This window comes from Pipistrellus hanaki (genome assembly GCF_964339955.1).
Source record: "Pipistrellus hanaki genome assembly, chromosome: 3".
Lineage (NCBI taxonomy): Eukaryota > Metazoa > Chordata > Mammalia > Chiroptera > Vespertilionidae > Pipistrellus > Pipistrellus hanaki.
The window spans coordinates 13804064-13822225 of record NC_140505.1 but is presented as its reverse complement, the minus strand read 5'-3'; positions in this window follow the sequence as shown (position 1 = coordinate 13822225).

Below are 18162 nucleotides of genomic sequence, written 5' to 3'. Positions count from 1 at the left end.
GTTTAGAGTGCTGCATTTGTCTGATAGGAGGACCTTAGAGGTTACTTCTGCTATAACCGAAGAAGTAGAGAGACACATTTAAATCTAGATTAAGCTTTCAAACCTCCTAGGAGGAAGATGCGTACTGGGGGAAGGGATGGGGGATGGGAGCAGAGCTCTGTCCTTAGTGCCAGGAAGAAATGTAATTTTATTACCAAAGTAATTTTAAACAGCAGCAAGTACATTATTTCCCCAAGGCTTTCCACTCCTCCCATTATCCATTGCCAAAAAAATAAGAGAGATAGAGAGGCATATATTCATAGGGTCAGAGCTACATCTACCAATATTTTGTCTGGATTCCACACAGGAAATGCCTAGGTGCAGTAATAGGAGAGAAAGGATTGGGGGGGGGGGGGTGAACCTAAAGCAGTAACCCTCAGAAAAAGGGGGAGAAAGCTAAGGCAGGTCTCTCTAGGACGTGGTGCTTAGCTAGTCTTTGTTTTCACTCTCCATCTTGATGGAAAATTGGCAATGCTTTTACTGTTCAACAACAAATAGATCTGTGTGTTATGAGCTGGTTCCACATTCTAGCATGTTGTGCAAAGTTATGCTTTTCTCTTTGGGATGTTGGAAGGGTCCCTCTGACATGGATCTGCATTCCCCTCCCCCCTCCCTTGTGTTATATTCAAATCCCAAGGCACTTCCTTAGAAATTTGGCATGATGGGGACCTTCAGCTCCCTAGAGAAGGCCATGATGATTGGGGAGGGTGTGCCCTGGTCCGTGGTGTCAAAGTCTGATGACTCACAGGGTCCCCGGGGCTCAGAAAACAAATTGATAGTGATAATTGAGCAATTAATATTTATCAAGCCCTTACTACTTTCCAGGCACGATGCTAAGGGCTTGATATACATCATCTCATTTAATCTACACACGATCCCAATGAGGTACCTGCCATCATTGTCCCATTTACAGATTTAAAAAACTAGGTTTTGTGTGGCAAAGAAAGCTGTCCAAGGTTACCCAGGCAGTGAATAGAACTTCTGTTCTGGTAGAACGCGCTGGGTCTGAGCTCTGTAATTCTACCACTTTGAACTGTGTCCCAGTCAAACAGGGCTGCCCCCTGTTCCGAAGAGCCTTCTCCCACCTGCCCTGCACTAGCCAACCTCCACTGTGCTTCTGATCTCCGCTCCAACGCCCCCTCCTCTGGGAAGCTTCTGCTCCTTGGTGTTCCCATGTCCTGACATTTCCCTGTCATGGAACTTAACTCCCAATATTGTGAATGCTTGTTGACTGGTTTTTTTCTGATTTCCTCCCTGAAGATGATCCTCTTCCTGCTGCTCACAGTTATACACAGAGTGCTTACACTGTGTCTGGTACACAGCAGGTGCTCAAAGGGTATTTCTTGAATCAATGAGTCCTCAAACTGCTCCCCTTCCTGTTAAGGAAAGGAAATTCACAATGGTGTGGAGTTGCCCCGTTCCCCCAAGGACGCTGGAGAGCAGGCAGGAAGTGGAGACAAAACACCAGGTCTCCTCACTCCTGGCTGGGACCCCTTCTACTTTGCTGCTGCCACCCTCTTCCCTAGAATGCCTCAGTTCTCCTCTTTACAGGTGAATCAGCCCATCCTAGAGCCCCCGCCCAGGCCCCTCCCTGCTCACACAGACCTACCTCAGGGAATCCAGTCAAGGTCTAAAGCACTCATCAGGCAATGGCTCACAGGCCACCTTAGGTTAGAAATGCCACTCTGGTTTCCAGCTACGCTCTCTGAACCTCTCCTGCCCCCTGTCCGTAGCTGATGTTCTTCCATGCCCCCAGCTGCACCTCCCTTGGCTTTGTAGCCTGTAGCAGGGGCTCAGGTCAGTATGAACTTGGTTTGGTAGCACCATGCAAAGCACAGATGACCCCCTTCCTCTTTCCAAGGGCAATAACAATGAAACAATAAACAAAGACCCACCCCTCACCCCCAAGATTGCCAGAGAAGGCAGAATGGATCCTCATTCCCTATTCTTGCCTCAGGTTCTAAGAGTGCTCATACTTATGCTCTCACAATCGCAGCCTGAGTGGGCCCAGAATCCCTGACACCTGCCTCCGCCGCCACTATATTTTATTCAGTGAGGGGCCTCCGTTATTCAGACCCATCGCTTCCCCTGCCTGTTAGCTATTCTCCAAATTGAGTTATTCAAAGCAATTCATCAGATTACCTCCAGATCTATCACAGGCTGGCCGAGGGATGAAAACAAATAGCACCGAGATGTCAAAGCCGTTACCGAATGGGAGGCTAACGGGGAGGAACTGAACATAAAGGAGAGAGAGGAAGTCCTTCCGGGAAGCCGAGGAAATGACCGAGAAGTAATGTGATAAGCAATGCGATGCAGGTGCCCATGGATGGGAAAGGGCCCAGAGAGCAAGGGTCAAGGGTTTCTGACCCATTCATACTAAAAGGTCCCTCTGACCCATAATCCAGAAAACTTAGAGGAAAACCACAGTCTGCCATATATGCATTGTCCCAAGAAGGAGGCCATATTACAATACATTATTGAAGTGAAAGAAAAAATCTGATTTCAGGAGAAAGGTGTTGGCGCATTTTATTCTCTGTTACACGGTAAATACGTTCATTCATCACTTAGCCACCCTATCTCTTTGAAATTCTGCCGGCTTCATCTTGAAATATCTGTGCTTGGAAGAAAAGAATGTGCAGTTTAAGCACAAAAGCTTTAAAATGCCACAGGAGTAATATCAAAAATCAGCTTAAGAACTTAACGCAACAAGACAAAAGACCGATAAATCTCCAGCGCGTGTGCATTTTAATAAGAGAATTCTTGAGTACAGTATTACCGTTTGGCTTGCCAAATGTAAGTTATTTTTCCAGTATTACACATTCACAATTGTGCTAAAAAGTCTTATTGTAAATGCTGCAGTCAGGAGTGGGAGGGCATTTTGGATTTAAGGGTTTTATTAAGGAGGGTGATTGACGGTTGCTGGGAAAACTTACCAATGACTTTTCCTCTCAGTTCTGAGACTTGAAGTTAAGCAATTGACTCTTGCCTTTTTGCATATTTTTTTCCAAGCAGATTTCAGATTTTAAAAATGGTTGTTATGTGGGGAAGTCCCACATCTTTTATACCCCTGCCTTGATTGATTGATTGATTGATTGATTGATTGATTGATTGATTCACTGCTTCAAAGACGCTGTATTTACCTTAACAATTATCCACACATTTGTCTCTAAGTGCACAGGAGTACTCTTTGGTGTTGGGGAAAACAGCCTTTTCCAAACCTTCAAGTCAAAAGCTCCAGTTTCCCCTCAGCATGGCAGCAGGTGGTGAGAAAAGATCCAGGCATCTGGGCTGCTGGGGGCCTGGCAGCAGACAGACTGCCCTCAGGTCACTGAGTGGAAGCCCAGGCTGACGGAAGGGCACTGGGCCCCCTGTCCCTCCAGGGACATGAATGTGCTTTCCTGCACCCCCCTGGAGGGGACAGAGTTAGAGCACACGCCATTTACACACTGGCGCTCTGAAATGTCCTCTCAGACGACAGCTGGCTTGTGGACAGAGGGAGGGGCAGAGACAAAGGCTATTTGCTGCTCCTGAAATCATGGGCAAATGATCTTCACCTTAGGATAAAATTGAGGTGAATTATATTTTCTCTCTGCTTTCTGTGACTGGAAAAACACACACTTATTCTCTCTCTCTTCCTCTCTTCCTCTCTCTCCCTCTCTCTCTTTCTCTCCCTCTCTCTCTTCCTCTCTCTCTTCCTCTCTCTCTTCCTCTCTTCCTCTCTCTCCCTCTCTCTCTTCCTCTTTTCCTCTCTCTCCCTCCCTCCCTCCTCTCATTCTCTCTCTCCCTCTCCCCCCCTCCCTCCCTCTCCTGTTAAAACAATTGAGCAGCACTTAGAATGCTGCCTTCTGCAGAGACAGCCCAGCCCTGGAAAGGCCACACCGCTGAAGCCTTGCTCAGGCCCCTGGGGTGCCATTAAAGGCAGAGTTTGAGATTGAATTTTAATGCTCAGGAAGAAGGATAAGGCAAGGGGCCCCATGTAGCCCAAGGGAAAGGCCTGAGCAGCAGGTTTGAAATGAGTAAAACTAAAACTCGTCTTCTTTCTTAGACTTTAAAGTACCTCAGCACTTGTGTGTGTGTGTGTGTGTGTGTGGTGAGAGACAACACAATAATTTCTACCAGTCGCCTTTGGGTTCATAAGTACAGGCTTACCGGAAAAGAAAAAGTGGCTCTTTAGGCCTTATATTGACTAAAGGAGCCACACAAAGTGTGTCATTGATCAACTTGCTGACAGTTCAAACTCAAAAGGTCAAAGCCAGAGAGGAGACTGGAGGGGAAAGGCAGCAGACGTGGCTGGCTGAGAGGTAAGTGCTAAGTCATTATCTCGGCTTCTGATCCCCTCAGAATCCCGTGTCCTAGCCCCTTAAATGTATTTCTAGACTCAGAGAAGTTTATCTCCCAAAGAACCCAGAACAGCCTCCAGTTCCCACTCCCCTGTGTTATGCCTGAGGACACTGACCCCCTAGGAGGGGGTTTCCCTGAATTTCTCAGCCTCAACAGGTGGTGGCTGGTGACAGACGGCAGGCTTCCTGGCTGTCCCTCCGCATGTGCAATAGTGACCACAGTGAGCAAGGACCTGCGATAACGTCTCATCCTATGATAACGTCTCATCCTGTGATAACGTCTGCTCCTGCCCATATAGAACTTGGACATTCTAACCTCCTGATAACCTGCACCCCTATTTTATAGCTGCAGAAACTGAGGCTCCAAGAGCTGAGCGGATTTATCAAAGTCACCCAGCTCATGAGGGACTCTAAATCTTACTCTGCTACTGCCGCTTTCTGCTGCATCCAGAATTTCAAAACTAGACCCAAGGTAGAGGTTCACTCCCTCCAGACACATACAAACCTTTCAAAGATTAAAAAAAAAAAAGGGGGGGGGGGAAGGGCCCCACCAGAGTGGCTCAGTGGATAGAGCGTCGGCCTGCGGACTGAAGGGTCCCAGGTTCAATTCCAGTCAAGGGCATGTACACTAGTTGCGGGCACATTCCTGGTAGGGGGTGTGCAGGAGGCAGCTGGTCAGTGTTTCTCTCTCATCGATGTTTCTAGCTTTCTATCCCTCTCCCTTTCTCTCTGTAAAAAAAAAATCAATAAAAAATATTTTTAAAGAAGAAGAATGAGGAGAAGGAGGAGGAGGAGGGAGAGGAGGAGGAGGAAGAGGAGGAGGAGGAGAAGGATGAGAAGGAGGAGGAGGAGGAGGAGGAGGAGGAGGAGGAGGAGGAGGAGGAGGAAGAGGAGGAGGGGGAGAAGGATGAGAAGGAGGAGGAGGAGGAGGAGGAGGAGGAGGAGGAGGAGGAGGAGGGAAGGAACCCGCCAGCATGGCTCAGTGGTTGAGTGTCAACCTATTAACCAGGAGGTCACGGTTCAATTCCTGGACAGGGCACGTGCCCCATTTGCGGGCTCAATCCCCAGGGTGGGGTGTGCAGGAGGCAGCCGATTCATGATTCTCTCTCATCACTGATGTTTCTATGTCTCTCTCCCTCTCCCTTCCCCTCTGAAATCAATAAAAAAATATATACATATTTTTTGAAATAGAAGAAAAATGGAAGGGAGGAAGGAAAAACAAATAGAAGGTTCCATATACCTGTTCAGTACTTAGCATGCTTGTCTTATGTCCATTCTCCATATGGAGGTGAACGTTTATTTTTGCTGTACACATTGAATTCAAATTGAAGAGAGGTTCTTCAAAGAGCTACATGATTCTGCCCTGATTCACCGACAATTGTTATGGCCAGGTGTTTCTTAACTTTTAGGAATGTCTAAAACCCACACTCCTTAAAGGAAAATGGGGATGAAGTTGCTGTTTTCATTACAGTTCGCTGGCAGGCATCCATACATAAGCCTCCCTATTAAGTCCTGGTTCCTCTCGATTCCCCCAGCATGTCTTGGTTGAAAATGAAAGCCTAAGCCTGGGCCAGCCCCCAGCCCTGGCCTGCACATTCGCAGCCTCTGTGCTCCAAGCAGAGGATTAGAGCTGTCAGCTGCCGCCCTGCGAGGCCTGCTCCCGGACGTGGGCTGGGAAAGCAGCGGCGGAAACTCCACACCAGGCTGTCTGGTCCAAGCTATGCTCAGAGCACAGCTACAGCATGTACATGGGTGCTTGAATACACGCCCTGGTACATTAGCCAAAGCTCAGGGACATGTGAAATGCATTAGGTAATTTACAGGCCAACACGTTTCCTGTGGCGGAGGCAGCTAGAGATCCATGTCCATAATAAATGTCATTAATTCTTAATAGAAAAAGGATCATCATAACCACCACTAATCTCCCCTTCACAATTCTGCAGGATCATCTGTAATGCAGCCGGACACAATACATCCATGGCGACCTTAGGCTCCTGCCGAAACCAGTTGGGGGGAAACTCAGCGCCGCTCAGCGTTATGGCTCATCTCTCAGACCTGCAGAAGGCCCACACATTTCCTGGAAATATATAATATAAACCCGAGGACTTGGCATTATTGTGTAGACTGTGTGAGTATACTTTCAATCAATCATAATTGCATTTGCTATGAATGATCTTTAATGGTTGTATATTTTGCCACATTTAAAATACTCATGACATTGCATTGTGGAAATAAAAACAAATGAAAAAAATCTCCCATTACCCATAGAACCATGACTCTCTGTAACTGTAGCTCTAAAAAAAAAAAAAAAAAAAAAAAAAAAAAAAAAAAAAAGATAGAAAAGGCAAAAAATAAAGTGGTACAATGGAATTAATGGTAAAAGAAATAAATTGCAGTGATATAAACTTTTAAGTTTTTTTTTGTTTGTTTTGTTTTCATTTGAAAAATGAGACACAGAAGTTAATGCAGAGGGTAGCGGACTCTGTTAGTAGAAGTTGCCAATAGCAGATAATACTCTAGAACTTTCTATATTCAATTCAGCAGAGTGTCATATATCATCAAGGCTGCTGCTGGCCTCTCGGAGTCTTAGTGCTATTGATAATTAGATAAAGACATTCTCTTGCTTGTTTTCCCCTCCACCCTGCAGCCTGTGAATGTGGTGCCCTAGACTTCAGCCTCCCCCTTACCACCCCTTCAGATAGGAGCCCTTGTGCAATACGGAAACACGCACTCCGTGATGGCTGGAGGCCCTGTCTGTAGAGGTAAAGGAATTAAGGAACAGATGAATAAATTATGGGCTGTCCATATGCTGGGAGGTTAGGATGTCATCAAAACTGTGTTTTAAAGAATGTTTCAATATTCAAAGTAGTCTTTTACTATATTGGTGATCTGGTCCACAACTTTATTTTTTTTTTAATATTTATTTATTTAATTAATTTTTTATATATATATTTTATTGATTTTACACAGAGAGGAATTGAGAGGGATAGACAGTTAGAAACGTCAATGAGAGAGAAACATCGACCAGCTGCCTCTTGCACACCCCCCACAGGGGATATGCCTGCAACCAAGGTACGTGCCCTTGACCAGAATTGAACCCGGGACCTTTCAGTCCGTAGACCAACGCTCTATCCACTGAGCCAAACCGGTTTCCGCTGGTCCACAACTTTATAACAAATTATCACATGGAAATAACATGAGAAGGTGAACCCCAAAATGTTAACAATTATTATCTCCAGATAATGTAATTATGGCTAATTAATTATTCTTGTATCAATAAATATTTGTCTTGAAAGATTTTCTTCAATGAGCATGAATTATTTCTATAATAAAAATGAATTCTAAATAACTAAATTATATCATCCAACCTGATTTTCAATCCAAGAAATAATACCATCTAGTAACATTTTGATTCAAAATATTTCCAATTAAGGACACATGGGGATGCTGAAGCAATAAGACAGAAATTGATTGCTTCTCCAAGGATATGATCCTTTTAAGGACAGGAGAGGAATAAAAAGGAAGGGAAGTACAGCTTGAAGTAGAAGATGTGGGTTTGAATTCTAACTCCAGTAACCATTAGCATGTGACCTTGAACATTTTTATTTAACCTCTTAGATTCTGTTTCTCTTTTTATATGATGGGGTTAGCCATGTCTCCCTTAGAGACTGCTCTGAGCATAAAACAAGTTCATGGGCCCCAAAGCACCTAGTATGGTGCCTAGTACTTAGTAGGTGCATAACAATTTAAGCCTTGGTAGCCATAATCTCATATCCCTCACTTGTCCCCTAGCCTACGGCCTGGCACATAGTAGGAGCTCAATAAATACCACCATCAATGCAACGCATTTGATTTAGAAGCCTGATAGTCCTAGAAGGGGAAATTTCGAATGTTACACAGCTGAGTAAACCCTATGGAAATAGCCCCCAGGTTGTGTTAGCAAGCACAGAGCTCTCTGGACGTTCACCACCTCTACTCCCTTTGTGTGTTTGGATGGCTTGTTATGAGTGTTAACATATGATGCTGGCCCAGGGCTCTGCACCCTCTGTGGGTACACACTTAAAAGCACTGCTCTGCTATGTAGAAAAGAGAACTCAGGGCTGATGGGAGAGCCTCAACTTCCATTGAAAGCCTTTTTCATTAATAACTGATAATAAATATTATTACTATACTGATCCTACCTAAGAAAAGAATAATATGCAAATTAACCATGACTCTGCTCAAGCCACGCCCACCAGCCAATCAGAGCGGGTATGCAAATTAACCCCAACCAAGATGGCTGCAGCCACAGAGAGCAGTTGAGAGACTTGAGTTTCAATAGAGGAAGCCAAGCTTTCCACACACCCTGGCCAGCCTAGGCCTCCACTCAAGGCTACAAAGTTTCAATTATAGAAGATACATAAAACCAAACAGAAATGGCAGCAGCCACAGAGTGAGCTGGGTGCTGGGCACTGCTGTAAGCACCTTACTTAGCCAGCCATTTATTACATGACGACCTCCCCAGGAAACTCACTGGACAGACAGAATCTCCGTGCAGCTTAATCCATACATGTTTTAAGTTCTTATTAGGAAAGGAATTTGCAAAGATGCCAGGAGAGAGCAAGACATCAGGCCAGCTCCTCCCTTCCAGGAACTCGGGGATACACGTCATGTGGGATTAGGAGGCACATTTCCCCATCATCTTTGTTTCTCTAGCTCTTCCTGTCACTTTTGCTTACGTTCATTTTGCATACACCAGCCTCTCTGGGGACGAGAGTTCCATGCTAAGGGCCAGGGCCAGGGCTGTTCTCCCACACCAGTGGTCGGCAAACTCATTAGTCCACAGAGCCAACTATCAATGATACAATGATTGAAATTTCTTCTGAGAGCCAAATTTTTAAATTTTAAGTTTAACTTAAACCTTCTAACGCCACTTCTACACTCCCCCCAAGAAGGCGGGGGGGGGGGGGGGGGGTGTTATTCAGTTTCTGAGTTACCTTTGTCCAGATGTCAGCAAGGGCAGGTTTAGATATGTAAATCCAGTAATGCTGGGGGGCTCAGGTGCTCGCTGCCTCTCCATCAGACAGAATGGCGCCCACCTAGTTCCCAGCTTGAAGAATCTATTTCTACTTCTTGGTCTCTTTCTTTCTTTAATTTCTTAATCCCCAGCTCCTCCACTCAGGAACCTGACTGTTTCCTTTTCCGTGATGGAGATGGATGCGGAAAAGAGAGAAACACCCTCCGCAGAGGAGGGTGCTGAAAATATCTAAGGATAACAAACAAACAAGACCCGGAAGAAGATGTCTCAGAGCAGCCAAGGCCGCTGGTGGCACTGATTTATCCACAGGCTCCTGACTGTTCCGGGAAGTCTCTCCCCCTGCCTTTTAGCACCTTAGCTAATAGCGTTAGTTAATGGTCTTTTTCAGAAAAAGCAGGATAACATTTTTTTTATATATATATATTTAGGGTTATTACAGCCACATACATATTTTATGAGCCGAGGAAGAAAATACATCGAAATATCAATAGCAGTGATAGTAAAATAGTGATCTTCCCACCACCCCCAAATCTTATTCGATATATTATAACATAAAAGGGATAATATAAGCTTGGGAGGAAAGAACATTTTATTAGTGGTTATGTCCCCAGGACTTGACCTAGTGGAAAGCATCCAATATATGTTATTTGAAATGAATAATCCATAGGAAGTGATGAGGATGCCAGGCTTGTCAACAGCCCTTGTTGGAAGCTGCCGAAGGATCAAGGCCAGCCCAGTAGAAGGCCACTGCTAACCTCCTAAAACTATTTTCATCGGACACTTTCTCTCTATCCTGATTTTCCTGGCCATTTGTGTACATTCAGCAAAGAGGAAAAACCTGAAGAACACACACCATGATGCTGCTTTAAGTGACAACGGAGAAATTAAATTCCCCCCCCTAAAATCCCTAGGAAATTTGAACCACCTAAGTTCTTTTGCAAAGTCTATTTGTAATGCTTCAACTTTTTTTTTTTCCTATTTTTTTTTCATTTGCACAACAGAAAAATACATCCCTCATTTCAACCAGAAGGGACAAGTTTCAACTCGAGCCAATGCAGTAATAAAAATTCTGATTTAATTCTGACCACCCGAGGGTCCCCTTCATGGAATAAGTTAGCCTAGCAAACTTTGTGTATTTATGTTAAATACTGTACCCTAGAAGAGGGAAAGCACCTGTGGGGGGGGGGGGGGGAGAGGTGGGAGAGAGAGACAAGCTGAAGCAAGGTTTATTTCAGTTTCCTTATCTCGCTGAGGAGACCAGCCTAGTCACCCACCCTAACGGTTCTGAGCCAATGTCAACTCCAACAGCATTATAATCAGGCTGCCTGTTCTCCGTTCTAACTCTGCCTGTGCATTTTTCTCTCTCCACTGGCTTCTCTATCTTGAGTTGATTTCTCCCTGCTCCTAACTAGGCCAGGTGTGTAGGCCCTTTGGTTCCCACCAAAAGGAGATGGCCACAAACAACCCAGGTGGAGAGCCCCACAGTGGACAATATCTCTATGGTAACAAAGCCAGGATTATACCAGTCAAACCACAGAATGGCCCAGGCAGGATTTAGGTCCACAACCAGTTTTTATAGACTCACAGGTTGCCCAAGACCAGGGAGTGAGTTTGTGGCAGAATTGATTGGGAACCTACATGCCTCCCTGATTCCTTCAGTTCCAAGTAATGACCAACTGGATAGCATCCATGAGTAACTGAAAAGTCTAAGGCTTTCTGGCAATTCAGTTGTTACTCAGGGACCTCACAGGGACTCTGAGTGGATGTTTCCAGCATCAGAGTCCATCCTTCACGATAGGTAGAAGTACTGTTTGCTAGGGTGCTTGTTCAATGGAATGCTGGTAATCAAGAACTCACAATAGGATGAAGCCTTGTTAACAGAGTGTGGCAGATGGTATTTTTCAAAAATGCTCACAACAATATTTCCAGCCCTACATATTCTCCCAGAACCTTGATGTTCACCTATCAAGAGGTAGAGCCCATGTCCTCTCCCCATTACTTGGGCAGGCCTTTGTGACAGCCTGGATCAATGGAATGTTGTAGAAGTGGCACTGCAAGACTCGTGAGGGTGGGTTATAAAGGCTAAATGGCTTCTGCCTGGTTCATTCTCTCTCTCTCTCTCTCTCTCTCTCTCTCTCTCTCTCTCTCTACCTTCTGAGCTTTGAGGTGACATGTCAGGCTACTCTGACTTAGAGAGACAAAGTAAAAGAGAGATGCCTCCTGAAGAGCCCCAGCTATTAAAGTTTTCCCAGCCCAGGTTCCAGACGTGTGAGTGAGCAAGTCCTCAGATGATTCCAAGCCCAGCCATGGTCCACTTGCAATTAGAAGAACCCCAGTAGGTGATGGAGGCAAGAATTAGTGCGTCGTGTGGCGAAGAGGGTGGGACAGGGTGTAGGTTGTCTTCAGAGAGGAGGTATAACTTGAATTGGATCTCAAGGAATGAATAAGAACCCACCAGACAGACAAATGAATTGGCTGTCCAGGCAGATGACAAGGCCTGGAGGTGTGAAACAGCCACAGAAGATGCAAGAAGTTCCTGGGGATGGAAATGAAGGACTCCATTTGCAGAGCCATGGAAGGACCCAATAAAAGGAGAGCATAACCTGATTTTCATTTGAGAAAGTTCATTCTGATTACAATAAAGGATAAGTGGGGGTAGCAAGACCAGATCATGCTATGGAAATGGTTCGGGAGCGAGATGATGGAAGTCCAGATTAAGGCAGTAGCAGTTGAGAGAAGTGGAGAGAAGATGGCAGCAAGGAGAAGAGTAATGTCTCAGAAAGGACTCTCTGACTTGTTAGTTAGGGGGAAGAAGTCTGAGGTAGATCCAGGTTTCTCAGAAAGCAGGGTGGCTGGTGGTGCCATTCACTGAGCTTTGGATGGCACGTTGTGTGGAGGGCAGAGAGACTCATACTCTTTCCCCGTCTCTGCGCTCCCAGTGGGGATGCTCAAGGTCCAGGTCTCATCAGAAAAATGCACATTTTTTAACTTTATTGTTGATGCTACTTTGCAACAGACACATTTTTAAGTCCAGAAAATGAGTGAAGATTACATATGATGATGACAAAATTCTAAGGAAAACCAGCCTTTGATGGCTGGACAGAGGGAGCAGATCCTGGAAATGAGAATGAAGAGAAAGAGCAAAGACACAAAGACAAGACCGGAGCCAAAGAGCTGAGAGCTTACCTATCCTTGGGCTAAGGTATCAACTCTGTGGAACTCTAGTTTCTGGATGGGGTTAAGGGCTGCCCCCCTTCTCCTTACTCTGGGCCCTTTCACAGCTGTTCATTCATTGCATAATATTTGAAGAAATGCTTATGCCTGCACAAGACCCTGATATCTAATTTATCGTCAGGGGTAATGCTAACAATACCCAATGACTTTAATGGTTTTGGCCAGGAGTTCGCTTAATTCTTTAGGTATTCATCAGAATTTTCAGCAAGAACACATTTGAAATTCAGGAAGCAGAGTGTTGTGGCCTTTGGATGTGGCCCAATTGATACAGTAACCAGATCTGCAGGTAGACCCAAATTCCTCATGGGCACCCAGGAAGGGTGAGCTTGCACATTTTTTAGAATACTAAGGAATTCTGAGATCTGCCAGCATTTAATTAATATTGATGGTCCCTTCCTAGAAATGTTGGGCTTTTAAAGCACCTTAGATGTCATCAACTCTGACCTCTACAGACTTTGGGTGGTGTCATTAGATGGCAGGGGACAATTAGTTTGAATTCAATTGGAAACAGAAAAGTAGAGGAAACTTGATTCTATTGCAGAGCTGACCTGCAGGTGCATATAAATTATTGATGCAGATGCCTCCTGATGAATTTGGGGGTAAAGGTGGGTTGGCAAGAGATGAATCATAGACTTTCTCTCAACTGGAGTGCCCTGGGCCAGGCCTGTCACTTTCCAGATGAAGAAACAAAGGATTGCAGAAGTTAAGCAATTTGTCCAAGGTCAAACCCAGGCTGGAGCCAGAGCTGGATGCCTCCTGGGGCTGAGTACCTTGCCCTGTCTATTTCCTTCTGCAGAGCCATTTCCAGGCAGCCTCTGGATTGCCTTATGTGCTTTAAGCCCAAGTGTTATAAATATAGAAAGCAGAAAATATTGACAAATGCTTTTCCAATATCGGCAGCCATTTGCATTTGGTGATTTAAATATATATATATATATTTCAATGTCCTCATTGTCCCAAATGCAACTGTGGGATATGCAAACAAAATGCATACTGCCTATGGGTTCATCTGATGCATCTTAGAAATAAGATGTTTTCTGATCCTTAAAACAGCTTTGGCAAATTATCCACAGAGAGAAAATGTAACTGTTGATGTAATTACAAATGTTATCTGCTTCTCAACATCAGATTATTTTTATGTCTTGATAAGGTTGATGGCATCGCAGTGTGTCAGTAGGAACCCGGCAATAACAGCTTAAACTTCCCGGCTCCCAGCACAGTGCCACCGTGGGCAGGCAGCACCCGGGGTGCCTGCAATCTGCTGGAATCCTGCACACTGACTACCGTCCTGCTGCGCTCAAACTGCTCTCCATGGTCCATAAGACCCCTAACCCCTTAGCCCAGCTGGCTTCTTTCAGGCTTTGTTCTCTTCTGCCTCTCTAAAACGGCTTCTGCTCTCCCTCTCCTCTGCATAAGCCTTTCTTTTCTTGGCTTCCATGACACCAAGGGTAGCAAAGAGTTTTTCTCTCGTGGGCCAGATCTGTTTGGTCAGTGTTGCTTCCTGGAGAGCAGTGATGGGAAGAATTCTGAGGCAAGTCCACCCCATTTTCTCCACCTAGAAAACTCCTTGTCCTCCTTCAAGGATCAGCTCGAATTTCACCTCCTTGGCATAGTTGTGGGGGTGGGGCACCCTCCCCCTTGCTCCCAGTTCTCAGTACAGATTCTATTATAGCACAGATGGCTATGTTGTATTTATCTGTTTAGATGCCTATCTCCCCACTAACCATGAACCCATCAAAGGCAATGTTGAGTCTTTTTTCTCTTTATTCACAGGGTCTAGCATAGTGCTCTGAGTCCATTACATTATGCCAACTGGATAATGGATGGATGGATAGATGTATGGGTGGATGTTGCTCTAGTCTAGTTGCTCAGCCTGCTGGTTTTCTGAAGATATAAAAATATTTGCTTACCAGTGGCTGCTGATTTTCTGTCCTCAGCTGACATGCTCCCATCTCTTCCCTACCTTCAGCTAAATGTGGCAAAATGGAAGCTCTCGGCTAGAGGACTATAACCATTTCTGTTGGAGTGGGTTCCTGCCATTTGAGCCCCCCAGAAAATGCCTGGAGGCAGGATAGAGTTCTACTCCAAAGGCCAGGACTCTTTAAGACAGTATGACATTCTGCTTACTGCTCTCTGCCCCCAAATTCCTACGGGTTTCCTGCTCTCTACCTGCTTGCCTTGCAGACAGTCTACCCTCAGCTCTGGGTCACTTTTGATTCTGGGGTCACTACAGTCAGCCCTGACTCTTGATCTCTGTTGACACCTGGCTCAGCAGGACAGGGTGAAGGGCACTACCTGGAATGGATGTGCCCACCTGGCTCTGGTTAACACTCAGGAACCCAGATGGATGCGTTTTCTGGTGATTGCCCCAACATTTTGGCCTAATTAGCTACAGGAGATGTCGGTTGTGTGAACAATACGAGGGAACAAAAAGAAATGAACTTCCATAAACAAAACTAGCAGGTGATCTTCCTGTTCCTCTCCCCCCCCAAAAAAAAAAAATTATCTCAGATATTGTCACCATATTCTTTTTCATTCAGTCAACACGCACTGTCTGTGCTCTAGGACAGTGTTTCCCAACCTTCTCTCATGATGAGAATCACCTGGTGGAGTTGTTAAAACACAGATTCCTGAATCCCAACTAAGAAGTGCTAAACTAGAATTTTTGGGAACATATAGGTAAAATTGCATACCTAACTTAGTGCTCTGTATATAAAATCTGTCTTAGAGCACTAGTTAAGTATACGATTTTACCTATATGTTCCCAAAAATTCTAGTTTAGCACTTCTTAGTTGGGATTCAGGAATCTGTGTTTTAACAACTCCACCAGGTGATTCTCATCATGAGAGAAGGTTGGGAAACACTGCTCTAGGACATACAGAGGTGAGTTTGGAAGGCGTTGTTCTTTCTCTCTCACAGGGCTTGCTCTCCACTTAGTGAGCACAGATCACAACAAAGAAAATAAATGGAACAAGAAATGATTACAGAGGGTGGCAACTCTGAAGGAAACAAACAAGAAGGAACTAGGGTAGCTGGGGTGGAGGGTGGGCAGGAGACCTCTCTGGGCATGTGACATTTCAGGAGGACACCCGGGAAGACAAGGAAGAGTCTGCCAGGGCTCTGTGCATGGTGTCTATCAGTGAATCCTTACTGAACCTGGAGTGGAAACTTCAGCCGGGTTCTTCAGAAACAGGCTGTGTAAATGGCAGCACCATAGAGAGAGGTAGCTGGATGGAAATGCTTTGAAACTGGACTCTTCGGGAATGTTGGTGACCTCAGGCTGCCTCTCACTGTGTTCAGGTGTCTGTGGTAAAGCGTGCACAGTTAAGAGAGTTTTATAGCCTAGTAATAGCTTGTGGTCCGTTTTTGAAGATTATGCCAAGTGGTGTTGATATGATTCCTAGAGACATAAGTGCCCTGCCCATTACTGCAATTAGTGCCTTATTAAAACAGCATTTGCACAGAGTCAGAAGCTTCATAGGCTTAAAACACAGGCAACATAAAAATGTGGCCAGAAGCAAGGCAACTATAAGGGAGGGCTATCTCATATGTAACTTGATAAAAAACTTTATCTCTGGAAAGAGGCTTCGTGAGTAGCTTTCTAGTCTACCATTTCTGTAAGAAGCCATTCTTCTTTGGCTCAATGATCCTAGGAAGCACACAGCGCCCATAATGCAGTTTGATAGGAGTTAGAAGGAATGGAGGTGCTTGGGTTGAATTCCAAGTTTCCACGTTTTATTTTCCTGGTGTTGTTTTAGCATCTTCCAGGGCATTGTCTGATAGGAGCCTTCAGGAGAAGGGATATAGTGCCAAGCTCAGTAGTTAATGTTTGGTTTTGTACACAATTAAACCACCATCTGTTAGTTTGCTTCAGTGACGGAGAAAGCACTGTTTAATTGCTGTCGGCATCAAAATAGATAAGCTACGCTGGGACTGATGATTGCGTTCTGAGCTCACCACTGTGGCTGGTAGTTATTCACTTCCATCTCCTCTGCCCAATGGGGAGAACAGACACAGCAGGGATCCTGGCTTGCTCTCTCTGTGCCCTCAGCCTGGAAGTATAGGTAGACAATCAATACATTGTATTGAATGAATGGGTAGATGGATGGATGGATGGATGGATAAATTTTGATGCTACAAATATTAAAAACTCCTCTTTTTTTGGCTTAAAACATTAGAAGTTCATTCTCTCACAGTTCTAGAGGCCAGAAGTTCAAAACTGAGATGCCAGGAGGGACACACTCCCTCCCAAAGTTCTAGGAGAAGACCTCTCCTTGCCTTGTCCAGCTTTTGGTCGCTCTAGGAGTTCCTTAACCTGTGGCTACTTCAGCCAAATATTCGCCTCCATTTTTACATGGCCTTCTGTGTGTTTCTGTCAAAACTCCTCTATTCAGAGTTTTCCCTTTCAGACCCACACAGGATGTCACTGCGGGCAGCTTATTCCCAGTCCCTGGCCTGGCGGCAGGTGAAGCACTGGCGTTCTATCCGAAGTGTCCGTGCTGATCAAGGCTGACTGCCCTGTTTGCCCTCGATCCTTATGTGTAAGCCTTCAGCTGGCTGGTTTAATCTCCTACTCGGTTCTCTTTTTTCCCATGTGGCTTGGTTCTGTGCTTGGGTGGAAGAAAGCATCCTTCTGATTGCCCTGTTCGAGGAAAGGGTGTCCCGTGCATATCTGTTGGACCTGTTTCTGTCCTAGCTCTCTATGAAGGAATAACATTACACATCATGCATGTCCTAATGCTGTTAGAATTTCTTCTCTAAAATTGGAGTCGTGGCCACCTGTTTTCCTTTCTTTTTCTCCTTCACTCCTTCCCGTGTGGTGTATGACCATCATAAGAAGCATGGGCTCTCCGGGCAGCCTGGGAAAGGCCCGGTTCTATCCTCAGAGCCAGCTCTCCTCGCTGCAGGCCTGTCTGAGCCTTCAGGACGCTCTTCAGCTCTGGGCATCTCCAGACGGGGCTCCAGTCACTCAGTGTCCCCAGATTTACTTGATAAAAAAAAAAAAAAAAACATTTTAGTAGCCAACTTCCCAAGAGACTGGCCCTTTCGGGGAACAACAGGGTACAGCTTCCTTATTGTTTTTCCCTTTTGTCTCTATCCAATCTTTCCTCAAACGTTTCTGTAAATATAAAATGGTTTTTGCAGGGTTTTCCTTTACCCAGTTCTGGCTTTTTCCCTCGGTCAAAAGGTCTGACTCAACCGAATAGGTATTAAATACATTTGAAATTAAAATTAAATTAAATACCTTTTTAAGTGTTTGGCAAATAGAGAGAGGCTTAGGAAATCTCAGGCCCTGAGAGCCGTGATAAGCACGGCCCTGGCCTGCCTCCCAGGGAGGGCGAGGGGGGCTGGAAGCTGGGCTGCAGTGATGCCCCGACGTGCTTCTGCGTCAGTGACCAGAAAGCACCAGAAACAGCCAGCAACAGTTTCCCAGAATCCTTAGACCCCCGGCGTTGTGACTTCCCAACACCTTTGGGAGCCTTGAAATATTAATTACTTCTTTCTGTAACGTTTCATTTATTCATAAGCATG